The sequence below is a fragment of the Cynocephalus volans genome, chromosome 6 (assembly GCF_027409185.1).
Source record: "Cynocephalus volans isolate mCynVol1 chromosome 6, mCynVol1.pri, whole genome shotgun sequence".
NCBI lineage: Eukaryota > Metazoa > Chordata > Mammalia > Dermoptera > Cynocephalidae > Cynocephalus > Cynocephalus volans.
Genome location: NC_084465.1, coordinates 16,917,695 through 16,930,909, shown reverse-complemented (window position 1 = coordinate 16,930,909; position 13,215 = coordinate 16,917,695).

Below are 13,215 nucleotides of genomic sequence, written 5' to 3'. Positions count from 1 at the left end.
CATGTATCATTCTGTTAAGAGAGGAGATAATTTCATACAAAACAGTTCCTCTCAGCATTATAAAGTCATAAAACCTCATAAAGCGAGGTTTCAAAAATCTTAGGGTTGTCTTCAAAAATGTGGCCATATGCATTAGCTTCCTAGGGCTGCTGTCACAAAATGCCACAAACTGGGTGGCGTAAACAACAGAAATGTATTGTCTCACAGTTCTAGAGGACTATATTAGTCCATCTCTGTTGCTTATAACAAAACATATGGAACTGGGTATTTCATAAAGAACACAAAAATTATTGCATACAGTTTTGGAGGCTGGGAAGTCCAAAGTCCAAGGAACACATTTGGTGAAGGCCTTGGCAGTGGTGACAGTGACCCAGGGGTCTCATATGGCAGAAAATGGTGGAGCAAAAAGAGAGAGACTAACCTCTTCATTCACTCTCTTTTTAAAGTCCTCAGAACCATGCCCCTGACCACCATTATTAATCCCTTCACTACAGCATGGTCCTACAATCTAATCACCTCTTCAAGGCCCCATCTGTCGATTACCATAATAGGATTTCCCACCCTCAACAGTTACAGTGGGGATTTAAGCGTCAATGAGGTTGGCTGGGGGTGGTAGGCAATCCAATCTACAGCAAGGCCCAAAGTCTGAGATCATGGTGTCAGGAGAGTTAATTCCCTCTAAGGGCTGTGAGGGAGACTCTGTTCCATGCCTCCTCTAGCTTCTGGTGGTTGCTGGCAATCTTTAGTGTTCCTTGGCTTGTAGATGCATCACCCAGATCTCTGCCTTTGTGTTCACATGGCATACCTCCTGTGTGCGTGTCTGTGTCCAAATTTTCTCTTTAAGGACACCAGTCTTGATGGATTAGGGGCCCACCCTACTCCAGTAGGACTGCATCTTAACTAATTATATCTACAATGACCCTGTCTCCAAATAAGTTCACATTCTGATGAATAAGGGGTTAGGATCTCAACATATATATTCGACCCATAACACCATGTTAAAATAGTGAGGTGTTATTGTAATACTTTAAAAGAAACTGGCCACCCTCCAAGTCCTGAGTCCTAGTTTGGCCACCTTCATATGCCACCTGGACTGGCATGCTTGTCACCCAGTCCTCTTGATTCAACTCCGCAAAGGCCCCATCTGAAAAACATTCTTGCTCCTCCCTCTCCCTCCCCAAAGTGCCAATCACCCTATTGTCTCACTGTGTCATTTGTCCCAATTCCTTCTCTCCAATCCCTGCTTGGCCAGTTGACCTTTATCTGTTCTCCCTCTCCCTGTGATCCTGCCACTCCTTTTTTTTTTTTTTTAATTGAATCATAATTGATTATACATATTTTGGGGGTTCAACGTTGATGTATTTTGATCAAATCAATATTATTAGCATACCTATTACTACACATCGTACTTAATGCCCCTTATCCATTCTCTCCCCATTCCCCTTTCTTTCCCCTCTCCCACCTGTGATAACCCTAGATTTCTTCTCTCCTTCTGAAAGAGAAATGGTTACTCTGTTGATTTGTTGCCTAGATGATCTGTCCAGTGCTGAGAGGTGTGTTCAGGTACCACACTATTATCATAGAACAGATGCTTTTTCTGTCACTCTGGAATGGGCTTTGTGGAGAGAGACATCTTCTTTTCTTTGGCTTCTGCTGGTGACTCTCCTTGTGACAATGCATTCGAGTAGCTAGAGAACCATCTGCACAGTGGCTGTGGCATCTAGCTGCTTTTGTGGAAGCCACGGCTATTGTGGTGGCTGTGGTGGGCCACCCACATGGAAGTGCTGTTTTTGGCGTGCTCCTTGCCTGGTTGCATGCAGGAGGAGGGGTCAGTCCCTGGCTCCATACCTCAGGACCCCGGGCAGGCCCAGATGCCACTCCTTTTTACACACTTCTTCTCTTTAGATGGATTTAGACTAGGAAGTCCCTAATTTCCCCTGATGAAAACTTGTGGACTGAATCGTAGCACAAAAGTGCAAAGCACTCCCATCCCCTAGTAGCTGAGTTACACAGCCATGAGCAAGTGTCCTAATGGGGCCACTTACTAGCTGGGTGACGATGGGTAGCTTAACCTCCCTGTGGCAGTTTCCTTACCTGTAAAGAGGGAATAATAATGACAACCTACATCATAGGGTTAAAAGATATAAGGCACATGAAGCCCCTACCACAGTGCCTAGAACATAGCAGGAATTCAATAAATATCATTTGTTATTATTTTTACTTTTCCCAGGTGTTACTCCTTTATACCTTCTTCCATCATATCATGCTGAGAGCAAAGCCTGGCTGTGCTTGGCCTCCCAAAAGAGAGGCCCTCATGGAGCTCTGCCACGCAGCTCAGCTATCCATGCTTCCGTGGCTCCTGCATCCTCCCCAGCCTCCCTGTTCTGTCCTGCCAACACCCAACGGGGTAGCTCAGCCTACCTGCTTTCCTCCTGGGTCTCCCAGGGCACACCTGTCTCCCAGCCCCCATCACACTCTGCCTCACTCAGATCATTCCTATTAGTCTCTTAACTCAGTGGAACCTTCAGGAGCACACACTCCACCCCCAAAGTAGCATTTTTTAAATTCTTTTTTTTAAGTAAATGATTTAGTAAATAATGTTGATTTGCTTTGTGAAATTTTAAGACAAAGTTATGTTATCCATGTCATAAAAACAAAAGCAAAAACAAAAACCCACATTCTATTACATTCTAAACCCATGGACAGCACCAGCTGAGGGCTCAAACAGCTTGTTCTGGATAACGTTCTACAGTGGGGGAAGGAGGAACAGATGAAGTCTGGGAGCAAATCTCTATGGGAAGACATTGTATGGCTTGTCTTGGAGCATGTTGTTCAGGAACTCCACTTCCAGTACCATTTGGAGATGGCTCTAATCAGAGAAAAGCAAAGCCCTAAAACATTTTTAAAGAATTCATTAAGGCCTGCTGCCTAAGATTCTTGTAGAACTTGTGGCTGCAATACAGGGAACTTTTAAGTTTCTTACTTGTAATAATAATTGTGATAAAAACAGCTAACTGTTCATTGTGCACTTACCATGTGCCACACACTGGTTAAGTGTTTTGTATTGTCTGATTCATTTAATCAACCCAATTAGCTTTTAGTGAAGAAGGGGTTCGAGAAGGCAGGCCTTCAGTCAGACAGCTCTGTGGCCCTACGCCTTCCATTTCTCGTCCATAAAGTGACGGGGATAATACCCACCTAACAGTTATTGTGAGGATTAAATGAAATAATGTAGGTAGAACACTTGAACCCAAGGTTTTCAGTTGCAATTTCATAGGCACAGAGAATCCTATAATACATTTGAAAAATATGTACTGTATTAATGAAAAAAATACAACCCAGGAGATGAAATATTTTGAGATTCTTTCTGGTCTATTTCAATCTGCCCTTCAATATGTCCATCCTGGTGGAAGTGAACTTGGAGCAGTGTTTGATCTATTGGTCCCGGTCGCCAGTCTCTGGAAGCCTTGCGTCACATCACCACATCAAAAGAGCCACCGAGACAACGTGAAGTCAGAAGACCCGAAATGCTGCCCACACTTCAAAGGGCGCTCCCCTTCCGGAAGTTGTTACAGCATCCCTTTCAAGGAGCCTAAACCATACAGCTCAGGGGCCTCCCAGCTAGCTCAGCTGCATCACACCGGCTTCCACGCTGGTACGTGGAACTTTCCGGGGCCCAAACAGAATGAAAGAATGAAAATGTCGCTCTGTATAGAGTGCCGGCCCTGGTGCCTTCCTGATTTCGCCCTTACATTAACGAGAAGCCAGGAAGCGCCTGTCACAGAGTGAGCCATCAGTAAACGCCTGGTCCCGAGCAGGTGGCACCTCCTGGTCCTTTCCGCCCTCTGTCAAGACCACATGGACGCATGGCTTCCGCCCTGTAGTTTACACTTTTGGTGGCTCTGTGTTTGAAAATCACAACCAGAGATAAAGCACTACTCTTCTTTCTGGCTGGGATGGGGGGGTGGTGAAGGAAAGGCCTAAACACACGAAGATCTGCCTTCTCCTGAACAGGTGCTCCGAGCCAGCATTCGAATTCCGCCCTCCCTGCCCTCTTGCCCCTTGGAAAGCGGGCGGTGGACACGCGGGTCAATCGAGCCGTCCCCACCTGCCTGTGGCGCAGTTTCCAGTGAGCGGGACAGACAGGCTGGAACTGACTGGCGAGTCCCCCGACCCTTACGCATCTCCCCTGACCCCCGCGTCCACACCTGCCTCCCGCCCGCCGCGCCGTCGCAGCCCCCAGGCCCTCGAGTACCGCCCCGCAGCTGCCCGCGCACCCCCTGACCCCCGCGCGTTCACACCCCCGCAGCGCGCCCCGCCCCCCCACGCAGCCGGCGCGGGGCGGGGCCCGGGTGCGCAGACGTGCCGCACGTGCGCCGCGCCGTGATTGGCAGCGCCGGCCCCGCCCCCGGCCCGGCTCGGGAGGGGGCGTCCGGAGCGGCGGCCGTGGCGGCTGGTAGCCGGGGCGGGGGCAGCTGGGTCGCCCCCGCGAGCGGCCGGGGAACAATGACAGCCTGATGGGCGGGGCGGCTAAAAGAAGCCTGGTCGGAGGAGCTGTAGACGCTGTTCCTGCGGAGTGGAAATGCTTTCTGTAAGGGATGAACACACGCTCTCCACGTTATTCGGTTGTTGGCTGAGTCCCAGTGCATCTAAACGCCAGCGTTCTTCGGGACAGAGCCGGGAGGTCCACTGCATCCTTCGGTCGGCCTTGGGGGGGAGGAGTTAGGAAGGGACCTGAGAAAGTGACAAAGGCACAGCTCGCGTGCGTGGCCCTGGGGGTGATGCTCCCCCTCTGAGTAGGGGACTAGAAAGGTGCCCAATAAGGGCCTAGGTGATGGCTTAGCGGGGAGGCGAAGTGGCCGGAGGAGGAGGCTGCAGGTGGCCGGCCTAGCACTGGCTGCTGGGGAGTCAGGACCGGGAGCAGCGAGGCCGAGGCCGGGACATCCGGGGGGTAGGCAGCCAAGTGGCGCGCAGTCCCGAGGGGTTCTCGGCTGGGAGCCTCGGATGGGGCGGTCTCTCGTCCCGGCAGCAGTCGTCCAATGCAAAATCGGTTCGGGGGTTCCCGAGCCAATGGGAACCTGCTGGCCTGTGAGGAATTGCCACCAGAAACATTTATGGGGACCCAGCCGAGAGCCTTCTCTTGGGGGTTGCCTTCCCAAAAGCCAGAATAGCAGGAGCGCGTTCCTGAATTCACTCAGATTAAAGCGCCTGCTGTTTGTAAGGCCCATGCCGTGGCCGGTGGAGGAGGCAGCGGAGGAAAAGAGGAGGCTGGTGACTGGTTCCTCCCGCTGTTCTGTGTCCTGAGTCACTTTCCCTACTGTGAACGTTAGTCCTGCAGTTTGTGCAGTGCTTTACGGTTTCTCGATTGTTTTCACACGCGTTATTTTATCCAGCAATCACTACAACCTACAAGATAAGTATTATTACTCATATTTAATCAGTGGGGGAAGTGAGATTCAGATGAGTTAAACCATATACCTAAAGTGACACAGCTGGTTAGTACAGGTTTGAGACTAGAACTCAGGTGTCCAGACTGCAAATCTTTAAATACATCAAAGGAAGGTAACCAGGCCTGTTTTATGATCCCAGTGCCAAGGGCACACCCAGCGATTAAAATGAATCCAGAAAGACTGGGTTGATCCCCCACTCACACCCCCTCCGACCCCAGTCATTGATCTTTCAAATTGTCCCCTTGGGACAAAGGTTAGCCGCTGCTATTGTACACCTATGCATGAAGAAGAGATTCCATTGACTCACTGCCAGGAAAGCTGGTACCAGAGGTACAGACAATGGGGGGAATGAGGAGGGGTTACCAACGTGCACTTCCTCCTCACCCACACCCCTCAGGCCAACTTGAGACCCGGGCCTGTCTTCTCTCATATCAGTCCCCAACCAGAGATGCTGGTTACGTCCCCATGGGCTGGCCTCTGCCTGTCTAAAATAGGCTACACCCAAGGGGACCTCTAAGGCCTCCACCTTAGCCACTGCCATCGTCCCAGCCCCTTCCCCCACCCCCATGGCTAAAATGACATTGTAAACAGGAGTGTTGCTCCTGGAGGATGTGTCAATCAGGGACTTGTGGGTCTCTACCAGGGGGCCTGGTGAAGTCTCTGGTCTTCCTCAGCAAAGCAGATGATGCTCAGTGGTTCCTGGGCCAAATGCCCATAGTGCTCATCTATAGAGCTTTTAAAAAAATACACATTGTTGTGCAGGAAGGTCCCTGGGCTCCCGAGCTGGGACAGTTGGAGGGCCGACAGCCTCAGCTATACCCCCCCCCCCCCGCTCCCCTGACATCCGCAACCAGCCCAGTGATGACCACCAAGCCACTGCCAGAACCCCCGTGGTGTCCCCTTCTGAAATGAAGGGGGTGCCATGGGTCTCAACCAAGCCCCCCCTCCTTTTTAGTTTTCCTACCCTATTTCCTTTCCCCTTCTTCTCTTCCCCTCCTCCTCAAATGCTCCGCACCATCTTAGAATGTAAAAAACAATAATATTAATAAAGAAATTTTTTAAAATAAAAATGTGTCATTGGATACATCTCTGGGATTCAGGAGGTCCTGGGCATGTGTTATGTTTTTTGTTTTATTTTAAATACTCTGAAGGGATTTAGATGGCCAGCCAGGTTTGCAACCCACAGATGTAGAATGACTTCCTTCTGAAAAGTCTGAGATAACTCAAGGGTGAAATTGGAAACTTGTTGGTCAAACGAGGAACCTGTCATTCAGATGTCCATGCTGCTTAAGAATAGGCAGAATGACAACTCCATTGATAAGAAAGCCCAAAAGGGAACTAAAAATCTTCATGGCAGGAATATCCTGTGTTGAGTAATCTAATACCTTAGGGGAATACTGGGTTAGGGAACTGAGATTGGGTGTGAACTTACTTCATTTTCACTACAGTAAAACTAAGAAATCAGCACTCTAAATAGAGATAAAGTCAGCTTACATCTCATACATCTTATATTCCTATCAGTGGATGCTGTTTGCTTCATTTCCATTTATCATCCCTTGCTTTCTAGACCTGAACTGTCCAATATAGTAGCCACCAACCACATGTGGCTGTTGAGCACTAGAAACGTGGCTAGTCCAAACTGAGATGTGCTGTATGTGTAAAAAAAAAAACACTGGACTTCAAAGACTCAGGAAAAAACGTAATAGCTCATTAATACTTTTAATAGTGATTACACATTAAAATTAATATTTTGGTTCTGTTGAGTTAAATCAAATACATTATTAAAATTAATTCCATCTGTTTCATTTTTACTTGTTTCAATGTAACTAAAACATTTTCAATTGCATATACGGTTTGTGGAGGCTGAGAACATTCTTCATCTGGGTGAGGGAGGTGTACACGTATGTGTGTGGGTGTTGAAATTCATCAGACTGTGCTGTTAAGTTTTGTGCACTTTACTGCTGTATATAAATAAAACTCCTTTTAAAAATTCAAAAGCAAACTGCCAATGGCTTCCTGGTGCATTTAGAATAAAAGCTAAGCTCCTTTCCTTGGGCACTAAGACAATGCCAACCCCTGGACCTCATCCCATCCCATCTTCCACATGACTCACTGGCCTTCCTGCTTTTCAAATGTGCCCTGTTCACGTCTACCTCAGGGCATCTGTGTTTGCCTTTTCCTCTGCTTGGAAGGTTTTTCCTCCAGATCTTTACATGACTAGTTGTTTGTCTTTATCAGGTCTCAGCTCAAATATCACTTCCTTCTTCCTTGAGCATCTATGTCAGTTAGGATGCTTTTGATCAAAAGAAACAGCAAACCCCAAGTGGCTTAAGCATTGAATAGAATTTACTGGCTTCAGAACAAAAGTCCAAAAGCAAGCCAGGCTCTAGCCAAGATATGATCAGGGCCCTGGATCCTTTTCTCTGGGATTCTCTGAGCACACCCCTCTTCCATGGGTCGGCTTTATTCTCATGCTGACCCCCTGCACATTAGCAAAAATGGCTGTGGCAATCCCTGGCCTCACATCCACATCCCACCCATCCAGAAGGAGAAAATTTCTTGTCCTCCAGGCACTCAAAGGAAGATACCGGACTTCACCACCTAACCAATCTCTTAGCCCAGGGGACACTCACATGCTGATTGGCATATCTCTTTCAGCCACTGCTGAAAGGGCCCTGATTAGACTTAGGCAGTGAAGACCTCATCCAATCCAAATCCCAAGCTACCATGCATTTAGGAGATGTGGATGGGTTCTGGGAAGGCAACCAGCAAGGTCCACTAGATCACTCTACCATTGCAAGTCACGACCTAGACCAAGCCTCGGCAAACTTTTTCTGTAAAGGGCCAAATAGTAAACAATTAGCTTGTGTGTCTCCTAAGGGTTCATTAGTTTTGTTTTGTTTTACAACCTTAAAAAATATAAAAATCATTCTTAACTCCTGGGTCTTACAAAAACAGGCCAAGGACTAGATTTGTCCCCAGGATCACAGTTTGCCTACCACTAGTCTGTACCATGATGATGCTTGTGATGTCTAAATCTTCCTTGTTAACTTGTTTCCCCTGACTATGATAGAAGCTCTGTGAGGGCAGGAATCATGCCTGTCTTATTTACTACTGTCTTCTCAACACCTAAAATAGTTAGTGCTGGGCACATAATAGATGCTCAATAAATACTCAACAGGTGAATGACTATGAAAACTTTATTCCAGGGCATGTCAGTGTCTAGCTCTGACCTGGGTTTTTCTGTCCTTCCTGTCTAGGGGACACAATGACCAATGCAGGAATGGACAGGGCTGCTACTGGTCCACAGGGTGCCTTTATGCAATCAGGAAAAGGTAACTCCCTTTGGCTGCTGCAGCCCAGCACCCAAGACCCTCATGAGTCTTGGATTTTAGCCCGCACCTACCTCTTGGAGGGAGTCCTTGGGTAGGACACATCCTGCCCAGTTGCGTGCAGTGGCTCTAGGGTGGAGTTCTGAGTCAGCTCTAAGAACTCACCTGCTTTCATTGTTCCCACATGCCTATAGAAGAGTCCTCTGCTGGTGCTCTGCCTACAGCTTTTACTGTTTTGTTTTGTTTTGTTTGGCTGGCGAGTACAGGGATTGAACCTCCAACCTCAGTGTTATAAACACCACTTTTACTTTTTTTTTTAAAGATGACCGGTAAGGGGATCTTAACCCTTGACTTGGTGTTGTCAGCACCTCACTCTCCCAAGTGAGCTAACCGGCCATCCCTATATAGGGATCCAAACCCCGTGGCCTTGGTGTTATCAGCACCACACTCTCCCGAGTGAGCCACAGGTCGGCACTCACTTTTCCTTTTTTCTTTCACCAACTCCCAATCCCCTCTTTCTCCAGTTGTTCTCTTCAAAACAAAGCCTGCAATTTGCATATATTGAACTGAAATTCTCCTGTTGTACTTGGAAGTACATCTGAGCAGAGCACAATAGGTATGAAGAAGGTTTGTGGTTGGAGAGGGCTTTCTGTCCTGCATGCTGACTGTACCTCAAGAAAGACAGTGGGAAACCAGAAAATGGGGAAGCCAAAGTTGTCAAGGGAATAGGGAAGCTGCCATAAAAATACAGAGTAACGAGTCGAGGGTTCTTCCATCAGGAAAGATAAAGGCCGAGGTGGTCAACATCTCCTCAGTCATGAATGTGATAGTGAGGGTGGTCATGAGCTCATTCACCAAATCCCAAACCAGAACCAGGGGCTCTGCTTACAGCCTGAGAGAGTTATGTTTAGGAATAACAAAAGAAGATCCTCCCTCACTCGGTGGGTGGCAAGCTCATGGAATTCGTCACCCCAAGCAGGAGTCAGACTGGACATAAAAATTCTTAGAGGACTTAGCTGTTGACAGGCCCCTGATGACTTGTTAAGGGGAATGAGGACGTCTAGGGATTTGAGGATGTGCTCTCTGAGGTCGCTGACGAGGGCCTGACTGGCTGTTCCAGTGCTTGCCTTCATGCCCCATCAGAGAAGCTCTTCTGAGCAGGGCAGGGCAAGGAGCCACGCTGCCCCCACAGCTCCCGGCACTGCCTTACTACTTGGGGGGAGGTTATGGGGGGTCTTCATAGATGAAAGGTTGACTTTCCCAACTAGGTTTCCCCTAGGCCAGCTGCAATCTATAGCTGGCAATTCGGGGCCACTAAAACATTTAAATGATGTTTGTGAAAATTTTACATAAATGTCTACCCATTGGGACCTCAGCTGTTATCAGTACAATAGCTAACATTTATTGACTGTGATTATCTACTATGTGCTGTTGTAAGCACACTCATCTAATCTTTATAACCACCCTGTACGGTAGGTACTATCATTTCATCATCCTGTTTGACAGATGGGGAAATGGAGGCACAGAGAAGTAACTTTTTCAAGTTCTCTCAGCTAATAAGTGATCCAAGATGCAATCACTGGCCAACTGACTCCGGAGAGCGTCATTTACCACTTCTCCATTAGACAGGGGTGAGGGCTGCTCCTAAAGTGCTGCCAGAGGAGACACCACCTCCAGCCAGTGTTGCCATGAGGAATGCAGGCTCATTGTGGCCGTATCCATTTTTTCAAGAAAAAGTCAGGAGGATTAATGCTGAGTGGATAAAACAAATCTAGCAAAATCCAGCCTGCGGTCACCCAGCCCCTGACCTCTGCTCTACCCACACCCGACTTCAGTGACACATCTTACGAATGGGACACTGTTGTCCATGTTGTGGAAGACATGAGTTACCAGGCATGGGCTCTGAGCAAAGCAGGGGACCCTGGCTGGACATGAGTATGGGGCAAAGTCTGCTGGGCTGGGATGTCTCTGTGTCTGGGGCTCTGCCCCTGAGAGAACAACCTTCGTCCCCCTGCCACTCAACAGGGATTAGTGGTCTCTCTAGGTCCCTGGCCAATCTAGGATTCTATGAATATCATCGCAGAAAGCAACATCTAAAGCTGTAAGGTGGAGAGAGGTGTTTCGTATGTGGGAAGATGGGTTCTGTGGCATAGAACCTGATTGTCCCTAGAGCTGCCTATAAGGCACATGAAATGTGCAGAACCCAAGGCTATACCTTAGACTTGGTGTGTGCCGAGAAACCTTGTGCCCTGCACCTTGAGCACATGGAGAGGACTGGGGGCTCTTCTTGTTTGCACAAAGGCACATCTGTTTGCTAAGCTGAGCACTTGTGGGCTGTGTCTGCCCCGAGGAGGGACGTTTTCCAATTTACAGCAAGTCCCCATATTTCCCAGGCAGGCCCTGAAGGGCTGCTGTGCCCTTCCCATACTCCCACTCCACTTTATTTATATGGTCCTATCTTTTTTGCAATTGAAAGTGCAGGTGGGACTTAGGGGACCCAGGAGTGCCTGGATTCTGCCCCAGCTCTTGCACCCTTTCGTTCCTGCAGGGTTCCTGAGGGATCGGTACACACAGAGCCTGATGGACCACTTCAGACAGGGCTCTGTGCTGCACTGCGCAGATGAAGCTCGGGATTCCGGGATCCAGAGGCTCTCACCCGGCCCCCACCTCCACCCCTCACAGGCCCAACCTGCCAGTGCTCATGAGGAAGGTGAGGGAGGCGAGGCGGCCAGGCTCCAGGAGGACCTTGGGTCAGCTTCCTCTTCCTGTCCCAGCAAGGATGCAAGATCTACCCTCCACCTGGGAGCAGGAAGTGAGAGCAAAGGTCACACCTGGGCACAGGACTTTTTATCACACAGGGGTCCCACCCTTTATAAATGTTGCTGAACCGGAGTCCTGGATCCTGACCAAACTCATTAGCAAAAGCTCCCTGGAGAAAAGCCAGCCAAGGGCAGGCATTCTCTCCCCTACAGGAACACCGTCTCATTTAATCCTCACCGTTTCCCTATTTACAGATGAGGAAACTGAAATGCATACTAAGCAAGGGTAGGGAATTTGGTCAAGGTCTCACAGCTAGTAAGTAGCAGAGCTGGGCTTTGAAGCCCTGGCGAACGCCGTGACCTCTGCCAGGTTCCCCTTAGGGATTGTCCCTCCCCAGGAATAGCCCTGCCTAAGAGAGCTGCCTCATCCAAAGTTCGTCCCTTCCTGGAGGAGGGGGGCAGCCTGAAACCAACTCAGCTGTGCGGTACAATAGCCCAGCCCCTCGCCTCAATTCAGGACAACTCTGAAGGGCCAGCCTGGCCTCGGAGCTCCTCCTGGGGTGGAGGATGGGGCTTGTGTGGCAACCACATTCCATTCAGCTTCTCCCTCTGCCAGCCCCGCCTCCCTCCCTCTCTTACAGCCGCCACTCCTGAGCCTGCTGCCCTGTTGCCTGTCTGCACGCCAGTCTCCCTCTTCCAGCTGGCTTGTGGGCATCCTCTCTAAGACGTGCACTCCCCACCTTTACGAAATGCTGCCTCTCCACCTCAAGGCTGCCAGGACAGGAAAACCAAGAATCCAAAAGGGGAGAGTGAGGCAACCCAGAGATGAACAGCAGGAAGTCCCTGCCACCTCTAGACTGAAGGGACTGAAGGAGGGAGTTACCTGCACACGGGGGGTCACCTGCAAAGCTGGAACCACAGTGGGTCTGGGAGAAACCAAAACCGTGGAGGAAAAGCAGCCCTTGCTGGAAACACCCCTGTAGTTTGGGGGTGGCTAATACCCCGGCTTCTCTCTTCCTGCTTGACTTTTATGATTATAGACTACTTATAAGCACAAGGAGTTTATACCTAGGTTTAAATTTGCATATATTTAGGTAAATATTAAAAATTTAAAATTTTACATCAGTGTGGGGTCCATGATAACTTTTTCTTTTGAAAAGGAAACACTGCTGTAGTATGATAGGCCAGGGGAGAATCCCAAAACATCATCAGCCCCTGCCCCACAGCCTTGAGGTCTGGAGTTTCTATTGCTTTGATCCCTCCTGGAATGCGGGTGAGTAGCTGAAAACAGCCCTTGGAGCCAGAGGATTTTGAGAGCATGGGAAGAGGTCCTAGAGGTTTTCTTGTTCACCCTCCTCACTTTACTGAGGTGAAAGCTGGGACCCAGAAAGCCCTTTAGTGAAGCTTGGACAGCCCATTCCATGGAGGGTGAACTGTGGAGTTTAGTAGGAGCATTACCCCTGGGAAATGGAGTCACTTTGGGGCTCTTCAATCTCAGCCTAGATGAGAGCATGGGGTGGGGACAGGATATGTGTGCATGCCCATGTATGTGTGTGGTGTGCATGTGTGGTTGTGTGTGCACGTGTGTGGTGTGCATATGCATGTGTGTGTGTGTGTGGTTGTGTGTGCACGTGTGTGGTATGCATACGCATGTGTGTGTGCATGTGCAGTCTC